At 39.4% G+C, this 22,140-nt stretch overlaps 1 protein-coding gene and 1 non-coding gene across 2 annotated transcripts in view; one reads left to right on the forward strand and one right to left on the reverse strand.

Annotated features, from left to right (window-relative positions):
- BTBD9 (BTB domain containing 9) overlaps nucleotides 1-22,140 on the forward strand; it is a 471,085-nt gene that overhangs the window by 236,808 nt on the left and 212,137 nt on the right. The gene's annotated exons all lie outside the window — the stretch shown is intronic.
- On the reverse strand, nucleotides 1,049-1,182 carry LOC111543219. The gene has a single exon (XR_002731782.1). It is a non-coding gene; the product is annotated as a small nucleolar RNA SNORA70 (small nucleolar RNA).

Here is a 22,140-nt window from a genome sequence, read left to right on the forward strand (position 1 = left end):
AATTTTACAATGCTGAAAAGGGCTAGGGCTCTAACCTGAAGAGATTTCTGAATTTGCCTCTTTTCTGACAGAATTAACTGAAGTATAAAGTATTTCAAGTGGGGGCCACTCTGGAACTGAGCTCTACCTTTTTACCTGGAGTTAAACCATCCCAGTTTTATCCTCTGCGGGCCAGGGTCAATTTGATAATAACAAGCCCAGAATGAAACACATCTGTTTATCCCTTATCTGCAGTAACAACTGGAAATGCTTTCGCTTGTTTGAGCTTTGCCTTCACTAGAACCTTGATATTTGTTTTGAATTTGGTTTTTGGCAGAATGAGATCCCATGCATGCCAGGCAGGCTCAGAGATGCAGAGTTAGTAGTTTGGGGCTTTGTTTTTTATTGACTTGCTCTGGGCGGAAGCTTTCAGTTTTAATGTGTGAGTCTTCTATTGTCCTAGCTGTGCTGTCAGTAAAGAATGCATCCTCTATTTTGGAACTGTGCCAGATAAGATGCACATTTGTCTATTCTACTTTTTTTTTTTAAATAATATACTAATAATATTTATTGAGGGAATCAGGATAAAACTAAAATAACAGACAAAGTACGTAAGAAAGAGGGGTAATTGAAGTGAAGGCATTTTTTTTTTTTAGGTGGACAGGAAGTAGAATTTATTGGTGAGTATTAAGAGGGGGCAGCACAGTGGAAGCCCTCATGAGTGCAGGGCCTGACACTTGTCCAGAGCGCCACGATTGGGAACATACTTGACCCATCTGGGATGAGCCGCTTCTCAGCCACCATGTCTTCAAATTCATTGGCATTGAACTTGGTGAAGCCCCACTTCTTTGAGATGTGGATCTTCTGGCGGCTGGGGAGCTTGAACTTGGCCCTGCACAGGGCCTCAATCACATGCTCCTTGTTCTGCAGCTTGGTGCGGATGGACATAACTTGGCCAATGTGAACCCTGGCCACAGTGCCCTGGGGCTTTCCAATGGCACCTCGCATGCCTCTTTGGAGCCTACACTGGGGTAGTGCAAGGTCAGAAACATGAACATCCATCTGAAAGGTCTGTCTCCAGAGTCCCTTAGAGCAACCCATACAACAAACAGGCTGCATCACTACCAGAGAAGCTGCTGTTTGCAGCCATTGCACACTGGGCCCCCATGAGGAAAGGAACTCAGTCGGCTTAATTGGCTGCAGGTATTCTACTTCTTTATCAAGTAAGGTTACCTAACTGGGTCTACCACTGTTTTAAGATATTAAAGACAAAATCATGCTATGGTAAATGAAGAGTACTTGTTCTCTAAGTCGGCTGAGGAAAGAAAATGGGTTAGTGTGCTAAAGGAACAGATTCATATTAGCTACCTGTTTTGGAATTTTAAAAATTGAGATATACTTAATATGCCATAAATTCACCATTTTAACGTGTACAATTAACTGGTCTTTAGTATATTCAGAAGGTTGTGCATCCATCACCACTAACATTTTTATCACCCCAAAAAGAAACCCTGTACCCATAAGCAGTCACTCCCCAATCCCTTCTCCCCCCATCCCCTGGCCACCCCTAATCTACTTTATGTCTTTATGGATTTGCGTATTCTGGACATTTCATGTAAATGGAGTCATACAATATGTGGCCTTTTGTGTCTGGCTTCTTTTACTTCACATAATTTTCTCAAGGTTCATCTGTGTTATAGCGTATATCAGTACTTCATTTCTATTTATGACTGAATAATGTTCCATTGTATGAAATACAGTGTTTTACTTATCCATTCATGAGTTGATAGATATTTGGGCCATTTTAATCTTTTGGCTGCTATGAATAATGCTGCTATACACATTTATGTATATGTTCTTGTATAGACATATGTTTTCAGATCCCTTGGGTATATAACTAGGAGTAGAATTGCTGGGTCATATGGAAATTCTATCTTTAACTTTTTGAGGATCTGCCAGACTGTTTTCCTTAGGAACGGTACCATTTTACATTCCCAATAGCAGTATGGAATGGTGCTAATTTCTCAACATCCTCATCAACACTCATTGTCATTATCAGACGTTTTTGATTATAGCCATCCTTGTGGGTATATCAATTGTGGTTTTCATTTGCATTTACCTGATGGCTAATAACATTGAGTGTCTTTTCATATGGTTATTGAGTATTTACAGGGTTTTTTTGGAAAATGTCTTATCCAGATTCTTTATCCCTTTTTAAATTAAGTTGGTTTTTGTTTATGTGCCCATTGTTTAACTGGATTTTTTAAAATTGTTGAGTTTTAAGATATATGTATGTATATAATACCAGACCCCTATCAGATATATGATTTAATTTTGTGGGGAAATATCGTCTCTCTTTTTGTGAGTTGTCTTTTTGCTCTCTTGATAATGTCCTTTGAAGCACAAAAGTTTTAAATTTTGATGAAGTCTAATTTATTTTTTCTTTGGTTGCTTGTGATTTAGGTTTTTCTTTTCTTTCCTTTCCTTTTCCTTTTCCCTTTCCCTTTTCCTTTCCTCTCCTCTCCCCTTCCCTCCCCTCCCCTCTCTTTGGACAGGGTTTCACTTTATCACCCAGGCTGAAGTACAATGATAGCTCACTGCAGCCTGTGTGTCCCAGGCTTAAGCAATTCTCCCACCTTAACCAACTGAGTAGCTGGGATGACAGGTGCACACCACCACAGTCCAACTAGTTTTTTTTTCTAATTTTAGTGGAGATAGAGTCTCACTAGGGTGCCCACTCTGGTCTCGAACTCCTGAGCTCAAGCAGTCCTCCCTCTTTGACCTTCCAAAGTGCAGTTATTATAGGCATGAGCCACCAAGTCTGGCTGATTTAGGTTTCATTGCTGAGAAACTGTTGCCTAATCTAAGGTTATGATAATATACACCTGTATTTTCTTCTAAACATATTATAGTTTTGGCTCTTATGTTTAGGTCTTTGATCCATTTTTAGTTACTTTTATATATGGTGTGAGGTAAGAGTCTAAATTCATTCTTTCATATTGGACATCCAGTTGTCCCAGGCACATTTCCCCCATTGAATTGTCTTGGCAGCCTTGTCAAAAATCAGTTGACCATAGATATATGGGTTAATTTCTGTACTCTCAATTTTATTCTGTTGCTTTATATGTCTATCCTTATGCCAGTGTTAGGCTATCTTGATTACTGTGGTTTATCACAAGTTTTAAAATCAGGAAATGTGAGTCTTCTAACTCTTTTGGGGATGGGGGATTGTTTTGGCTATTCTGGGTTCTTTCCGTATGAATTTTAGGATCAGGTTGTCAATTTCTACAAATAAGTGTATTGGGATTTTGAAAAGGATTGCATTGAATCTGTTGATCACTTTGAGAAGTATTGTCACCTTAACATATTAAATATTTTAATCCGTGAACACAGGATGTCTTTCTATTTATTTAGGACTCCTTTAATTTCTTTCAACAATATTTTATACTTTTCAGTGTACTAGTCTTGCATATTTGCTAAATATATTTCTAAATATTCTTTTTGATGCGATTGTAAATGAAATTATTTTCTTAATTTTATTTTCATTTTTTCATTGCTTATTTATAGAAATACGATTGATTTTTGTATATTGATTATATTAGCAATTTTAAAGAACATCTTCTGGTTATAATTTCAAATATATTGGAACCAATATAGAAAGCCACTTGTAGTCACCCTTGGGATTCTTTTAAAGAGTAGAATATATATAGTTAACATTTGTTGAACACTTATTAGGTGTCAGGCATTAAGCTGCTATGTATGTTACAATGAATTATTCTCATTCAATGCTAACTTTTGTCTTCATTTTACAATGAAGAATCCTTGCCTACAGTCCTACAATAAATCAGTGGCAGAGCTGGAACTTGAACCCAGGTCACTCACTCCAAAACCTGTTTTCTTAACCATTTGACTATACATACTGCCTTTTTGTGAATAATTCATAATAGCTCTATCCTGGAACCTAGATGATAGATTAAGCAACATGGAAATATTCTCCAGGTCTCTACTGCTTGTCTCTTTGCCAGGGTTGATCATTTCACTTTTGTACAACAGTGATTCTGTTATACAAAATGTTAATTTCAAAGAATCCTTCAGCAAGACTGTTTGAGCCACTATAGAGCCTGGAGGCAGACATAGTAAACAAAAGGTATATAAATACTGTATTAGTCCATTTTCACACTGATAAAAAGATACTACCTGAGACTGGATAATTTATAAAGGAAAGAGGTTTAACATTGACTGGCAGTTCTGCATGGCTGGGAAGGCCTTGGGAAACTTACAATCATGGCAGAAGACAAAGGGGAAGCAAGGCACATTTTACGTGGTGGCAGGAGAGAGAAGAAGAGAAAGAGCAAAGTGTCACACTTAAACCATCATCTCTCGTGAGAACTCCTTCACTATCATGAGAACAGCATGGGGAAACAGTCCCCATGACCCAGTCACCTCCCACCAGGTCCCTCCCTTGACATGTGGGGATTACAGTTCGAGATGAGATTTGGGTGAGGACACAGAGCCAGACCATATCAAATACCAATTGTGATACATATTATGGAAGGGAAGAACAGGGTGCTATGACAGAGAGTAATACGATGTCCTGATCTGGAAATGACTCTTGAGCCATGACCTGGCCTGAAGTAATTAGCCTGGTTTAAAGTGGCGGAAGGAGCATTGTAGCAGAAGGAATAGGAGATGTTTATCTCATAGGATTATGGTGAAACTTAAATAAATAATACTAAACCAGGCACAAAGTAAATTCTTTTAAAAAATTATTTTAAAGTTGTTACAGTGAGCATGAATACTTTTATAATCAGAAAGACAAATAAACGTTTAAAAGTAGTTGATGCTCTGAGAGAGACTAAACTACCTTGGATTGTGTATTTGCTGAGACAAGAGGGAATCTGGGCTGGTATCCTAGGGAGTGATCATTGGAGTAAATAAAAAGGATAAGGATGCAAAAGAACCTGAGAAAGATTCTGAGAAGGATTGGTCAGAGAGGCATTAGAAGAACCTGGGGAAGATGTTACAGAAGGTGGAGGAAAGAAGGCTTTTGAGGAGAAAGGGTGGTTAATCATGCTAGATACCTGTAAGGCTGTCAAATGGGATAAAGACTGAAAAGAGGCCATGGGGTTTGGCCCTTAGAGGACATTGAGTGATTTTTAAGATTAGTTTCAGTAGAGCAAAGGAGAAAAGGAACAGAGACACTAAGCCTATGAGAAAGTGGAAGGTGGGTATATGAACTATGGGTTCTAGAAGTTTGATAAGAAAGGGGAGATAAGAGGGACTGATTACTTAAAACAGGTGTGTTTTTTAAGGATCTGGGCTGAAAGGAAGTGGCTAGCAGTGAGAGAGCAATTAAAGATACTACAGAGAAGAAATAGCTGCTGGGACAGGTGGAAGAAGGAACTGGTGAAGGAAACAGGACCCGATGGGGTCAGGAACCCAGGTACAGAGGTATGCCTTGGAAAGGAAGAGTGACAGGAAAGGCGAAAATAGTGAAAAGTTCAGAACAAGCCCAGGCACAGTGGCTCATGCCTGTAATCCCAGCACTTTGGGAGGCTGAGGTGGGCGGATCAGCTGAGGTCAGGAGTTCAAGACCAGCATGACCAACATGGAGAAACCCTGTCTCTACTAAAACTACAAAAAAAAATTAGCTGGGCATGGTGGTACATGCCCATAATCCCAGCTACTCTGCAGGCTGAGGCTGGAGAATCGCTTCAACCCAGGAGGCGGAGGTTGCGGTGAGCCAAGACTGCGCCATTGCACTCCAGCCTGGGTGACAAGAGCAAAACTCTGTCTCAAAAAAAAAAAAAAAAAAAAAGACAGAAAGAAAGAAATGATCAGAACATAGCTGCAAAGAACTTTGGGAAATACAACCTTTATTCTAGGCAGCTATGGGTTCAGCTTTAAAAAAAAAAAATCTAGGTTGTTTTACTTAGGAAAAAGAGAATAGATGGATTCTTGGATAGGCAACTCACAGTCTCATTTTATTGACAGATAAACTGACCCAAAGGTTAAGTAAGCTTCTGCAATTCATACAGTGAGTAGAAAACATAGCAGAAACAAAAGTCTTTATGCTCCCAAGTCCAGCATGCTTTCACTTGCACTGTTGCCTTTCATGTGATTGTGTGTGTATAGTATTTGTAGTTAATCTAGTAGACAATTTTAAGATTTAGAGATTTACTTCCAGATATCCTAAATATTCGATATCTAGGTAGTATTAGGTGCATTATATTAAAGTCTAGAAAGATTAAGAAGTCAGTGGGATTTAAATGTAGTCCATTGAAAAGCTTTTTATAATGGATTTAATGTAGTTTTTGTTCAGAAACCCATTTGGCTGTTGAGACACAGTCGTTTCTCAGTGTTTTTGCAAAGTGTTTGCAAATTCTTCTCACCATAGGACCTGCTATTATATCATAAGGAACACTGGTGAAAACTATTCCTGAACACCATTTATTTTAAAAACAAACCTTTTCCTAGTAAAAACAAATGTTTCTCCCTCTTAGTGTTATGAAATGTTTCATCTTAGAAAACCCATGATGGAATGAAAAGTAGTGTGATGGCAAAAGGCTCTGAACTGAAGGCAGGGAGTGTATATCTCCACAAGTCACTTCTTCTGGCCGCAGATTAAATTAAATTGAATAATTACATTTTAAAATGGGTATAAGAATAAATTAGGAAAAAATGGTAAGTGCTTTGGTGAAATAAAGTTGAAATAAACAGATAATGTTAAACTCTGTTTCAGCCATTAGCTAATTTTCTTCTCCTTTGTTGTCATAGCTAACTTCTTCGGTGGTTTCCTTCTTTTTTTTTCTGGACCTGTGTGCCTATGAGGGGAGGGTGAGTGGGCAATGGAGTCATTAACAGCCAATGAGCAGGTAGATGGAGGATGGTGAAAGGGCCTGGATGAGGCCACTGCAGAATAATCAGGCTGTGACTTGTATTGTTTCTTTTTAGTTTGGATGGTTTAATGACAGCCCTCAAGAGGATATTTACTTCCTCCTGCCCATGTATTTTGTCTGAATATGTGACATTGATTCCTTGGGATGGCCTCATATTCCTAACATTCAGGCTTGCCATGCACACGGTTATCTGAGTGTGAATGAGGGGAGGGTTGGGACAGAGAAGAAAGAGAGACTTGTGAACCTGGCACAAGTATAGTTTTGTATTTCTCTCACTGATCTTTTAACCGTAGACTGTTTAGGTTTAAAGGCCTAGAGAAGTCATTTAACATAGTGTTTTTAAAATTGTGCTTTCATGGAACCCAGTGATATGTCAGGACCAAGTAGGTGGGGCCCCTTGTAGTTAGGAACATGTACCTAGAAGAAAGTTGTAAAAATCGAATGAAGTCATGTCACTCCTCTACTAAAACTTCTCAGGGCTCCTCTTTGCCTGTGGCCTAAAGTCCAAGTTCCACAGCTTAAAATGCAGAGCCTTTCATGATCTGCCCACTCTGTGCCCATGCAGTTTCTCCTGTTCCATTCCTCCTGCTCTGTTATATATTCCAGTAGTATCAGACCCCTGCTCCTTCCGTAAACCTGTCAGGCTGTTTATAACTTCTGCATTTGCACTTGACGTTTCTTCCACAAGAATGCTCTGTTTGTCCAGTGTACTTCCTTGCCCCCATCTCATTTATCCCCAAGCTTAACTAACCCCTCAGCCTTATCCCGTCACTCACTGTCTTGTGATTCTGCTGTTTTCTGTATAACACCTATCACAGTCTAGAATGATATTCTTAATGTGTTTGTGTCCTCCACTTTTCTCACTCTGCACACTCTTTCTTAGCAAATTCATGGGCTCACATGGCATCTGTTAATAACACATCTTCATCTCCTGCCTAGTTCTCTCTCTTGTACTTGCGGTTAGCATGCTGAAATATGGCCACTGCATAGCTTCACTAGTTATGCACCTGAAATTCACAACAGAATGCCTCAAGGTAACTAATCCTACCTTCTAACATGTTCTTCTACCGAAGTTCTCATCTCAGTGAGTTGCCCCAGCCACAAAGCTGGGCGTCGTCTTTCATTCCTCCCCTTTTCCACAGCCAGTCATTTCTATTTGGCAATGCTTTGTCCTTAAATTCTTTTCCAGTCTTCTTTTCTACATCTCCATTGCAATAACTAATTGCCCTTTTCTTGCTTAATTTGTGTACCGTCTTATTCTAGGTCCTCTAGAACAGTGCTGTCCAATAGAAATACTATGTTATTTTACATTTTCTAGTAGCTATATTAAAAAAGATAAAAAGAAGCAAGTGAGGTGGTGTGGTGGCTCACATCTGTAATCCCAGCACTTTGGGAGGCCAAGGCAGGCGAATCACTTGAGGCCAGGAGTTCAAGACCAGCCTGGCCAACATGGCCAAACCCCGTCTCTACTAAAAATACAAAAATTAGCCGGGTGTGATGGTGCATGCCTGTAATCCCAGCTACTTGGGAAACTGAGGCATGAGAATCACTTGAACCTAGGAGGCAGAGGTTGCAGTGAGCCGAGATTGCGCCACTACACTCCAGCCTGGACGACAAAGTGAGACCTCATCTCAAAAAAAAAAGAAGGAATCAAGTGAAATTAATAATGTATTTTATTTAAACCAATGTATTCAAAATATCAATTCAACATGTAATCAACATAAAAGTGGCATGTTTAAAATTTCCTTTTAAACACTAGTATTCAAAATCCAGTGTGTATTTTACACTTACAGCTCATCTTAATTTAGGTTAACCACATTTCTACCTCTAAATAGGTAACTATGGGCAGTGACTACTGCAGTAGACATTAACAGCTGTAGGATGTAGAACCTGAAGCAAGAATTAAAGTGCTGACATTTTTTTGGTAACTTCTAGCCCAAAGTGGCAAGGGTAAAGGATAAAGGAAAATCAAGGAGGGAAAAGTATGATATAGCACCTTACCTTCTTGGCCATGGCAAGACACACAGCAGGTTGTTCAGACATGACTTCCCCCTAATTTTCTGTTTCCCATTGACTTCCTCCAACCCCTTGGCAACTGTTCAGAAAGCAGTATGACATTATATCCAAGTTCACAGGTAGAAGGGTGACTCAGTATATGTTAAAGAGAAAGCTGGTGGAGGTTGAGGGAATCTTAGAGACATGGTAGGTTCACATGCAGTACACTAACTCAGTTTTTTGGTTTTGGTTTTATCTTTCTTCTGTTCAATTCCCAAACAAGAACAGTGTAGCCAGATATTCTGCTAAATGTAGCTCTGTCATTTCCCTCTTTTAAAACCTCCAGTGATTCTCCATTGTTTTCATGATAAAGGCCAATATCATTTCATTAAAATTTTTACTTGATCCGGCCCTGTCTTTTTAGCTTCTTACCTCAACCACCTTCCTCTCATCTTAAATGCTGTGTATATTAATTATATATTGCTGTGTAACAGATGACCCCAAACATAGTGACTTAAAACAAAGCCAGGCATGGTGACTCACGCTGGTAATCCCAGCACTTTGGGAGGCCGAGGTGGGCAGATCACAAGGTCAGGAGATCGAGAACATCCTGGCTAACATGGTGAAACCCTGTCTCTACTAAAAATACAATAAATTAGCTGGGCTTGGTGGCATGTGCCTATAATCCAAGCTATTCAGGAGGCTGAGGCAGGAGAATCACTTGAACCCAGGAGGCAGAGGTTGCAGTGAGCCGAGATCACGCCACTGCACTCCAGCCTGGGCGACAGAGTGAGACTCCATCTCAAAAAAACAAAAAAGCAGTAAACATTTATTATCTCACCGTTTCTAGGGATTAGGAATTCGAGAGTAGTTTAGCTGAGTGATTTTGGCTTGAGGTCGCTGTCTTAGTCTGTTCAGGCTGTTACTAACAAATACTATTAACTGGGTCGCTTATAAACAACAGAAATTTATTTCTCACAGTTACAGAGGCTGAGAAGTCCAAGATCAAGGTGCTAACAATTTTGGCATCTGGTGAGGGCCGTTTACTGATATATAGGTGGCGCTTTCTAACAGTGGCCTCACATGACAGAAGGGACGAAGAAGCTTTCTCTGGCCTCTTTTTTTTTTTTTTTTTTGAGACAGGCTGGCACGATCATGGCTCATTGCAGCCTTGAACCTCCCGAGTTTAAGCAATCCTCCCACCTCAGCCTCCTGAGTAGCTGGGACGATAGGTGCAAACCAACACACCCTGTTAATTAAAAAAATTTTTTTTTTAGACGGAGGGTCCCACTGTGTTGCTCAGGTTGGTCTGTAACTTTGGGGCTCAAGTAATCCCACCTCAGCCTCCCAAAGTATTAGGATTGCAGGTGTGAACCACCACACCTGGCTCTCTGGCCTCTTTTTATAAGGGAACCAGTCTCATTCATGAGGGCTCCTCACTCATGACCTAATCACCTCCCCAAAGCCCCTACCTCCTAATTCTGTCCATTGGGGGTTAGTATTTCAACATATGAATTTTGGGGGTAGGAAATAAACATTCAGATCCTCACAGTCTCTTCTTTTTTTTTTTTTTTTTCCTCTCTTTTTTGGTTATATCTTCTATCAGCTCATACCCACATCACAATCTCTTATAGGATTAAAGTCAAGATGTCAGCCAAGGCTATAGTCATCTGAAGTTATGAATAGGTTTGATAGCTTCATTTTTCAAGGTGGCCCATTTGCATGGTTGGCAAGTTGACACTGACTATTGGCAGATTTTCCACATTTTCCTATATAGAGGGCTGCTCGAGTGTCCCTACAGCATGGTGGCTGCCATCCTCCAGAGAAAGTGATCCAAGAGAGAAAGCAAAGCAGAAACTGCAATGTTTTGCTTTTTTTCCCCTAGACTTGAAAGTCAGACATTATCATTTTGGAACTGATCTTTGTAACCAATAGGATATTAGTATGAGAAGGAAACACATAAAGATATGAATAACAGAAAACAACCATTGCGTGCCATTTTGGAGGCTGGCTATCACTGTGTGATGCATCTGTAAAATGTCTTTTTAGCCCCTCTGGCATGCCCTGACTTGTCTCTGGATATTGCTACATATTGTTCTTTCTTACCACAAAAAACTTCTGTTTTTCTTCTTCTTGCTTATCTTTCTAACTTCTTTTTATCCCTCAAGTTCCAATTCGGATTTGTCTTACTGTGAGAAGCATTCTTTTTACCAGGACACCCCCCACCCCATCATCACCATCAACACCAATGGCCTGCTTATTCTATGCTATTAGAATGCCCTGTCTTTCTCCTTTCATAGTACTTACTATATTTTATTATAGTTGCTTGTTTCCTGGCCTGACTTCCCCACTAGACCCTTAAGTTCACGAGGGCAAGGACTACATCCTTCTGGTTTATTGTTATATCCTTAGTACCCAGCATAGTACTTGACAACACATCATAGGTTCTCAGTAAATAGTTGCTGGTTGTTAAAAATGAAGGAAGGGATACATGGGTGAGTGGATGGATGGATGAATGACCAAATATCTTGTCTTTTCTACTAGACTCTGAACTCCTAGAGAACTGTGCCCTCATCTTTTTGTTTTTGTATCCCCAGGATATTACATGGTGCCCAAACAGATAATAGGCCCCTATTAAATATCCCTTTCTCCTTTCTTCTCTTTCTCCCAATTCTTAATAGAGTGAAGATTTTGAGAGGCTCCACATCTCCGTCTGTCTGTCATTAGTGGTAAATCTGATTATGTCAAAAATTCACCTTTTGGTTATTTTTATTGTCAAATATTGCAGACATTCCCTTGGAAGTCAACATTGTAATATGATTTCAGATAATTTGTATTTGTAATGAGAGAGTATAATGGCCCTAGCAGTGTTCATTCGGGCTTCAGCAAGTACCTTGACCATGAAAGGTGTTTTGTGAGTGATTGATGAATAAATTCAACATATTGTTAAGTGCATTTTATTGAGTAACTATGTTGTGGCTTAGTATAAGAAATGAAAAGTTTTTCTTAGACTTTTTTTTTTTTTTTTAGACCAAGGAATTACTGGCATAGAAGCTGAATAAGTTCTTTCTGTTTCCGGATTTGAAATTTAAGAGAAAATTGACCTATCATTGTGGCTTCGGTTGTTTCTTAGGCCAGTTCTCTTCTAGCTTGGCTAGCTTTGTGGAAAGGCAGCAAGCAAAAGGGAAGTTTGTGGACAATGTTAACCCTGCCTCCTCCCCTCAGAATATGCAGAACCCAGAGTCAATTTGCAAGAACCTCCAGAATGAAAGCAATAACCTTCAATATGGCTACATATTCCTCCTACTCTTTTTATTCTCGTTACAAATCTTTGTCTTGGCTGGGTGCAGTGGCTCATGCCTGTAATCCCAGCACTTTGGGAGGCTGAGGCGGATGGATCACCTGAGGTCAGGAATTCAACACCAGCCTAGCCAACATGGCAAAACCCTGTCTCTACTAAATAATACAAAAATTAGTCCTGCATGGTGGCACACGCCTGTAATCCCAGCTACTTGGGAGGCTGAGGCAGGAGAATCATTTGAACCTGGGAGGCAGAGGTTGCAGTGAGCCAAGATCACGCCATTGCACTCCAGCCTGGGTGATAGAACAAGACTCCATCTCAAAAAAAAAAAAAAAATCATTGTCTTAAGGATGAGCAAAATAAATACATTTTTAAATATCAGTGTCTTGTTTTATATTTTTCTCTATTTTCGTGCTTTATAAATTAACTCTATATTTTTTGGTGTTTTGTTTTGTTTTCAGTTTCCCCCCTAGAGGTTCATTAAAAGGGCAAGGTCTTTGGAATTAATCAGAACTACATTCAGATTCTGACTGCCATTTCTTTCCTGCTGTGTGTTGTTGGACAGATTACTTTATATCTCTGAAACTTTTTCTTTTTAGTATGGCAAATGAGGATAAAATTAGCTCCTTCATAAGATTGTCATCAGGTTCAGTGTAAATTGCCTAACAAGGTCTTTGATATACAGCAGGTGCTCAGTGAAGATTGGGTAGCACCCCCTTTTCCTACACTGTATTCCCCAGCTTGAAAAGGAGTTGCTGTGTCTCTCTGGTCGTGTGATTGTTGCCCCAGCAGTGAGGGACTAACCCATTCTAGCAGAGCGGCAATTCCCTGAGCCATCTGACAAAACTCCTAGTCTATTCTCTTTCTTGGGTCATTTCCCAACTAACCAAGGTAACGTAGTCTGAATATATTGTGTTTTTCCTGTGATTTTTTTTCTCTTTTTTTGCATTCCCTTTTCTTCTTTGACTCTGTTTTTCTCTCTCTGTTGATGATTGATATTTTTAACCCTCCTTGCTTCCTCTTGCTGGTCCGTGCCATAGAGTCTAGACTCTGGGAGGAGGACTCTCCTCTGGGAAGCCTTTGCTCCAGAAACTCAGAGCTGGGATTAGCTGTTCTGGACTTTACTTGGTGTCTTGCCAGAAAGTGGTCTATCGCATGATGTTTCCTCTTTTTTTTCTCCATATGATCTAAAGAGACATCTGTCTGGGAAGAATGTGATGGGCCCCACAAACAGACTGTCTGGGGTATTCAAATCTTGAGTTGTGTGTCCTGTTAAAACAGCTCTGTGTCAAAAGTGATGAATAGTTTTTGTAGATTTTGAGCAAGTTGCCAATCGATCAGCTACTGTTTAATGAGAGAGAGGCACTGTAAGAGGAGCAAAAACCCAGCTGCCTGTTCGGGTGCCACCTGTCTTTTCTCTTTACTTCATTTTCTTGCTAATGAAGGAACCAATTGGTTTAGAGCGATCAATGCTGACCTATTAGGATCAGACATTGTTTTGGCATTGCCAAGGCAATTAAATTCAGCAGGGTAAGGATTAGAGAGAGAATAGCTATAAAACAAAAAAACAAACAAAAAAGAGAAACAGCAAGTTTTTATTGAAAAACAACCACTTTGGTGTTTGAGGTATCAAAAAGATTAGTTAAGAGAGAATTAATCATTACAGCATTTTCTTTCTTGGTAAAATAATCAGAAGATTTGTTGACATTAGTTCTTAGATGTAAGAAGATAGGAAGCTCTGCTTCACTGATCTGACTTCAGGTATGACCTTCGTCATTGCCTTCTTTCCTATTTAAAGCTGTGACTCATCCAAAAAGCCTTCTCCAAGAGACTGTGTATTGTGTAATGGGTACTGTGACCTATATGTGCTAGATTTTCCAAAGCAGCTCTGATTTAAAATAGTCTGGCCCCTCATCATTCTATTAACAGATGATGTGATTAGGAAATTGTTAACCAAGTCTATAACTTAAGACTTGATAAAGAGGATAGTATGTAAAACCCTTGAGAGTAATGTTCATGAGCTAATCATCTTGGCATACATTCCTCCTCACCCTAATTCCATTCCCCTCAGCCTGATGCCTTCTTAGATGCTCAGTAACTGTTTGAGTAAACTGACTGAATGAATGAATAAGACGTGAAGTCTTTAAAAATGGGTAAGGTTTGAAGCTTTGATATTCCAGGATCAGGGAGACAATAAATAAGTATAAGCATATAAAAGCAGGAATGATAGAGTAAATTAGGTCTCAAGACCTGAGGTCTTTTCTAGAGTGGAAGGTATGTACTAAAGCAGGAGTTCCCAGACTTTTGGATTTCACAGACCAGTGCAATTTCCAAAAGGAATTTTGCTAAGTAAAGATGTTGACTGTCACTGTTGTTCTGTAACACCAATATGTAGAGTGGATATAATTTTGACAAAAAAGGACAGTTCTTTAAATTGCTTATGTTTGTATTAAGGAAGTGACTAAAGCATCACCATCTACCTCTTTGTAATGAGAGTGGAGCCATGTATCAGTTTAAGTACTGGTGACAATGTAGGTGATACTCTGCATGTTCCTTAGAGTTGTATAATGTCCTGAATTTGGAGGTACTGTCTAGACATCCATGTCTGGTTGATCTTTGATCCTCCATTGGTTTCCTATGCTTTTTGTCTTCATTTCACCTACCAGTGTTCTTTTTTCTTGTTCATGAATATTTCAGTATCTTGAACATTAGTTGTTATTGTTTCTTCAGAATGCTCTCTGGGGTTTATACTGGATAACTGCTCCTGAAATTGCTAGATAGCTTTATGCCAGGGGTCTCACAACTTTTTTGGATCATGTACCCATTAGTAAAAAAATTTACACATGGGCCAGGCGAGATGGCTCATCCCTATAATCCCAGCACTTTGGGAGGCCAAGGTGGGCGGATCACTTGAGGTCAGGAGTTCGAGACCAGCCTGGCTGACTGTTTGAGCTAAAATTAGCTGGGCATGGTAGCATGTGCCTGTAATCCCAGCTACTTGGGAGACTGAGGCAGGAGAGTTGCTTGAGCATGGGAGGCAGAGGTTGCAATGAGCTGAGATCGGGCCACTGCACTCCAACCTGGGTGACAGAGTGAGAGTCCATTAAAAAAAAAAAATTACACCTGAAGAAGTGATCAGCATCATTAGTCATGAGGAAAATGCAAATCAAAGCTTGTGAGATACCACTTCAACCCAGGGGGACGGTTAGAATAAAAAAGTCTGATCCTTGTTGGCAAGGGTGTGGAGAAATTAGAACCCTCATAAACTGCAGGTGAGAATGTAAAAATGGTACAACTACTTTGGAAATAGTCTGACAGTTCCTCAAAATGTGAAATACAGAGATACCGCTTGACCCAGCAGTTCCACCTCTAGCTGTATACTTGAGAAATGAAAACATATATCCACATAAAAACTCAGCATGAATGTTTATAGCAACACTAGTCATAATAATAACCAAAAATGGAAACAATCCAAATGTCCCCCAATTGATGAATAGATAAATAAAATGTGGTATATCCATACAATGGAATATTATTTAGCCATTAAAAAGAGTGAAGTACTGATGCATGCTACAATGTGGATAAACCTTGAAAGGATTATGCTAAGTAAAAGAAGTCAGTTACAAAATATCACACATTACATGCTTTCATTTATATGAAATCTCCAGAATAGGTAATCTATAGGGACAGAACATAGATTAATGGTTGCTTAGGTCTGAAAGAATGAGGAGGTGACAGCTAAAGGATACAGGTGTTTCTGAGATAATTAAAATGTTCTAAATTGTGATAGTTGTCAAACTCTGTAACTATACTATAAACCATTGAATCGTATACTTAAGTTGGTGAATTGTATAGTATATAAATTATATCTTACTAAAACGATTACAAAGAAAATTTTTGAGTGGGGTCCACTGACATATTTATTCATTTATAAATTATATACATGTGCTCCTGAACTAATATGTACATTATAAAACATACAAAAATATAGGCATTTTAAAAGTATACAATAGCAGTAATGGGGCTGGGTGCAGTGGCTCACACCTGTAATCCCAGCACTTTGGGAGGCCGAGGCGGGTGGATCACAAGGTCTGGAGATTGAGACCATCCTGGCTAACTGCTGACTAACATGGTGAAACCCCGTCTCTACTAAAAATACAAAAAATTAGCCAGGCGTGGTGGCAGGCGCCTGTAGTCCCAGCTACTTGGGAGGCTGAGGTAGGAAAATGGCGTGAACCTGGGAGGCAGAGCTTGCAGTGAGCTGAGATTGCACCACTGCACTCCAGCCTGGGCGACAGAGTGAGACTCTGTCAAAAAAATAAAAAAAGAAGAAGTAATGGTAAGATAGATTCTAGTATTTTCTTTTTGTAACCAATGAATCAGAATCTTACAAACCCCTGGAGTGTATGCACCCCACTTTGGAAACCATTCTCTTTGACCACATGATAGAGATTAGTCTGTGTGAAACAAGCCTTTGTAGGTAAGCTAGGTTTGCCAAGTCCAAAAAGCCTGATGTGTTGGTACTGTGAAAATCTTTGGGTGACCTGTAATCCCAGCACTTTGGGAGGCAGAGGCAGGTGGATCACCTGAGGTCAGGAGTTCGAGACCAGCCTGGCCAACATGGTGAAACCCCATTTCTACTACAAATACAAAAATTAGCTGGGCATGGTGGCAGATGCCTGTGATCCCAACTACTCAGGAGGCTGAAGAAGTCTCAAAAAAAAGAAAGAAACTCTTTGGAAGTATCTCTGTATCCTGAGGAAAATGAAAGCCTTCTGTGTTGTAGCCCAGCACACTCTGAGATATGTGACGGCACCAGCAGAGAGGTATTTTCAGTCACTTCATTGTACCATCAGGAAGAAGTTTGAGTGGCATACGATGACAATCAGTGATGGCCCTATAACCTCGTATTTCATAATTACCACTAGAATATATTCAATATGTATGTGGGACTCTACGGAGAGAGAAAGGAAAAAACTCTATTCTCAGCTGCATAACATAAAGGTGTATTTTTATTAAGAGCTTTGACTGACAATGTAAATCATAAATCACCAACATAAAGCTTAAGACACCAGAAGCTAGGAAGAAAATATAACCTGTAAAATGTACAATACTGGTGTAGTTTAATACTCACGGTTCCCAGGATTTTAAAGCCAAATTAAGACAGCATACCAAATTAAGACAGCTAATTTATTTATTCAATATTTTCTTTTTTCAGGTAAGCTAGTCTTCTTGATCCTTTGTGCCATTTCTGTGTCATGTCAGCTGACAATAATCAACTTGGATATATACGCATTTGAGTAATTCATTCTTGAAAAAAGGTGGTAAATTACAGCAGATTTGTTGTAAAAATATTTGTATACCATGAAGTGACTGTAAAGCATAGTCAATTGTGAATGAAAGTGAACGCCCAATGCCATCCAGCATGGGGCTGTATGTGTAGTGCAGGTGCTTGCTTCATACATGTTTACTGGTGGCATCTTTGATGCTGAAAGGTTAAAGAGAGAGTATTTTGAAATTTCCTGGCTCTTTTTGGAATGTACAAAGAAGACAGTATTGCATTTGCCTGTTTTTTTGATGCAGTAATGTCTCATTAACAATTTATTGTGGTATATCAAGCCATGAAACACACCACATCTGAGCATATTTCTCTGACAGACAAAGGTGCAGATTTTATGTGTTGAGTTAAAGGAAATGAAACTTTCCCAGCAAGGGTAAGTAGAAAGAAATTTGGCCATAGATGTAATATATGTCTTTAAAATGTGGTGAAAATAAGTTTAAAAGATTCTTTGTTAAATCCTCACCTCTATTAATTAATCTCTATACTATAAATTATCACAGATTTCCTGCCAGTTAAAGACAGTTAGAAGATCTAGTAGAGAGTTTGGTACATTACATAGTGCTAAAAATAAATTATTATTGTACTGTTGTCATTTCCCCCCTTTGTTTAAAAAGCTCTCTTGCTAGTATAAAACCTGTGGTATAACAATACTCAGATTTCTTTCTTGAGAAAGGGTAAGACAATAGATCATAAAGCACAATTTGTTAACCTCTTTTAAAATGTAGCTTTTATAATGACACTTTAATATTTCAGAAGTCCTGAAGGTTTAACTTTAGATTTCGGTTTAAATGACCCTCAGGTTCTTGGTATTAGTGTTTCAAGGTTAAAGCTTAGAAACAGAATAGGTGTTTTTATACATATACAAAAAACTGCTGGCCAAAGGATTGATGGACACTGTCATTTTCAACACAGTTCATTTGAAAATGGCCATATTGAATCTATAAACACACTAAATTCAGTTGATATATTTTCTTTCAGTCAATATGAACTCTGGTAATACAGTGAGGAGATAGGAAAATCTAATATACCATGTGCAGAAAATACACAAATAGCTCCCTATTCCAAAGCATTTTAGTTCCCTTCTCTTCAATGGAACACATAAAGCTGAAAACAAATCATTATAAAAGTCTAAGTAGACTGTAATCCTAATAGCTAATACAGGCACTAAGTTATACCATCTTCTTTTTTTCTTTTAAAAACAGAACAAAGCAGCCCCTAATGTTACAGAGCTAATGCTGCTGTTGCGGTACAAGTCAAATAGGAGAGGGGCCATAGTTACGAACAACATGGTCTGGCTCCAGCCAGTTAAACTATGAACCTCAAAGCTGTTGTAATAAATTAGACTTTTTTTGTTGTTGTTGTTAGGGGCATTTATACCAGAAGCATTTTCTTGGAACAAAGTGCACATCTGAACATTTAAATCCAGATATGCTAACAGATGTCTCTTGAGCAAGAGCATCGTAAAACCAGATTTCACTTGAGTGAGGAAAATACTTATTCCATCATTTTTAATTTTTCACTTGGAGATTACATTTCACTCCAGACTACAGTCCCAGGGACTGTGATTAGAAAGGGTATCTGAGAAGGTAGAATTGGTATATCCTATCTGTGTGAAGTGAGTACATGCATTTCAAATTGATGCTACCTAGTTCTGAGAACATGGAATGCTAATGAAGTGGGCCATTATTTTTCTCTCTTGGTTTTCAGGCCTCTTTGCTGCAAATGTCTGACACCCTGTGAATTAGCTCTTCTCCTTTATGATTCTGCATGGATGTATTTGGCATCTGGGCAAGTCCTTTTCCCAAGAATTTATCTGTTGGCTGATTTCTCCTCTGGGCATGAATGGAACAAAATGAATGATACACTTTTAGAAGGTTTCTCCCAAATCCATGTTATATCTTGTGGCCATTACTCACAATGTCTGTCATACTGACTAGATACCAACAGCTGAATCATGCGTATTAGATACATGATGCCTTCATATGGCTTTTGTCTTATCTATTATTATTATTATTATTATTATTATAGTTGTTGTTGTTTTGGGTCTTTTTGAGATGGAGTTTTGCTCTTGTCGCCCAGGCTGGAGTGCAGTGGAATGATCTCAGCTCCTTGCAACCTCTGCCTCCCAGGTTCAAGCAGTTCTCCTGCCCCAGCCTCCCGAGTAGCTGGGATTACAGGCATGTACTACCACACCTGGCTAATTTTGTATTTTTAGTAGAGACGGGATTTCACCATGTTGGCCAGGCTGGTCTTGAACTCCTGACCTCAGGTGATCCGCCCTCCTCGACCTCCCAAAGTGCTGGGATTACAGGCATGAGCCACTGTGCCAGCCAACTTTTGTCTTATTATTCTAGACTTACTATAGTCTCTCCCTATAACAAACAAATATGTACAGATTTATATTCAGAAACATAATTATAGTTGAAAAAGAAACATGATTTGATTGCTTAATTTAAAATTTCTAGGAAGGTGAATGTCCAAGAGTAAATCCTTAAGTGCTTTCTTGTTCTATGTGCAAGCATCCTTTCTTACTACACAATATAGAATGTCACTTTAGAGGTGTATCAAATAAACATTTTTGCCAAATGGAGAATTGAGACCAGTAATATTACCAACACAGAGGGGACTTTTGGGAAACAAGAGTGAATTGGGCCAGACACGTTGGCTCATGCCTGTAATCCCAGCACTTTGGGAGCCCAAGGTGGGCCGATGGATTGAACTCGGGAGTTCGAGCCCAGCCTGGGCAACATGGTGAAACCCTGTCTCTACAAAAGTGTATAAAAATTAACTGGATGTTGTGCATACACCTGTAGTCCCAGCTACTTGGGAGGCTGAGGTGGCAGGATTGCTTGAGCCTGGGAGGCGGAGGTTGCAGAACGCCAAGATCATACTACTGCACTTAAGCCTGGGTGACAGAACAAGACCCTGGCCCCCACTCCAAAAAAAGGAGTAAGCTGCAAAATGTATCCCAAATATAAATATCACTATAATTTTATTACATTTATATTGATCAGAATTTTAAAATTTGACCTTATATTGCAGGAACCAGAATTCTCAGCACTCAGCACCTGCTAAATGAGCCTGTGAGCACTGTATTGCACATTTGTGACAGTAGACATTCACTTTCAACTGAAGTCTTTGGCAGGAGCAATATATTATATTTTGGAGCACCTCACATTTCTTTAATCTTATATTATTTTCTTCATTCTTCTTATATTTATTCCATTTAAATTGAAGATAATTTATCATGGATGTTGTTATATATTACCTTGGAGTTTTTCCTTCTTATGAAATTTTGGGGTGGCAAAATTGATATCCTACCTTAAATTTATTCTGACATGAAGATTTCTGAAACAGAATTGTTTCTTGAAATTTGTAGCCTATGTAGAATGAAATAACAAAAATTAAATAGAGGATTTTCGTTTAGGGTTACAAATAACAATATTGTCACCGAATAATACTATAAAGATTAGAAGTAGGATCTTATTGTTGGGCGCCGTGGCTCAACCCTGCAATCTCAGTACTTTGGGAGGCCAAGTTGGGTGGATCACTTGAGGCCAGGAGTTTTTTGAGACTAGCCTGGCCAACGTGGCGAAACCCCATCTATACTAAAAATACAAAAATTAGGCATGGTGGCGTGCACCTGTAGTCTCAGCTATTCAGCTACAGGAGGCTGAGGCATGAGAACTGTTTGAACTTAAGAGGTGGAGGTTGCAGTCATCTGAGATTGCACCACTGCACTCCAACCTGGGTGACAGAGTAAGACTGTCTCAAAAAAAAAAAAAAAAAGTATGATATTATTTAATCTCTGATAGTTTGCCTGTTTTTAAAAAAATTTTGTAGGCATGTTGATTGAGAAAACATAATGTTCTTCTTAAAGATATCTAGCTGGCCGGCCTCGGTGGCTCAAGCCAGTAGTCCCAGCACTTTGGGAGGCCGAGACGGGCGGATCACGAGGTCAGGAGATCGAGACCATCCTGGCTAACATGGTGAAACCCCGTCTCTACTAAAAAATACAAAAAAAAAAAAAACTAACCGGGCAAGGTGGCGGGCGCCTGTAGTCCCAGCTACTCCGGAGGCTGAGGCAGGAGAATGGTGTAAACCCGGGAGGCGGAGCTTGCAGTGAGCTGAGATCCGGCCACTGCACTCCAGCCCGGGCAACAGAGCAAGACTCTGTTTCAAAAAAAAAAAAAAGATATCTAGCCAATCTACTATTTCTTAATATTTGCTCTATTAACCTGTCTCCCCATTTGAGCACTCTAGTTTTTAATAATTAACTTTGTACAGAAGTTAATAATTTTTATATAGTCATCATGATTATTGTAACATTTTACTCTTGCAGTAATAAATATACATTCAGACTTCAGCTGACTGTTAAGATTTTAACATCAAAAGTACATAAGGGGCCAAGTGTGGTGGCTCACACCTATAATCCTAGCACTTTGGGAGGCTGAGGCAGGTGGATCACGTGAGATCAGGAGTTCGAGACCAGGCTGGCTAACATGGTGAAACCCCATCTCTACTAAAAATACAAAAATTAGCCAGGGGTGGTGCCAGGCACCTGTAATCCCAGCTCCTTGGGAGACTGAGGCAGGAGAATTGCTTGATCCAGGAGGCAGAGGTTG

Source organism: Piliocolobus tephrosceles, chromosome 5, assembly GCF_002776525.5.
Source record: "Piliocolobus tephrosceles isolate RC106 chromosome 5, ASM277652v3, whole genome shotgun sequence".
Classification (NCBI taxonomy): domain Eukaryota; kingdom Metazoa; phylum Chordata; class Mammalia; order Primates; family Cercopithecidae; genus Piliocolobus; species Piliocolobus tephrosceles.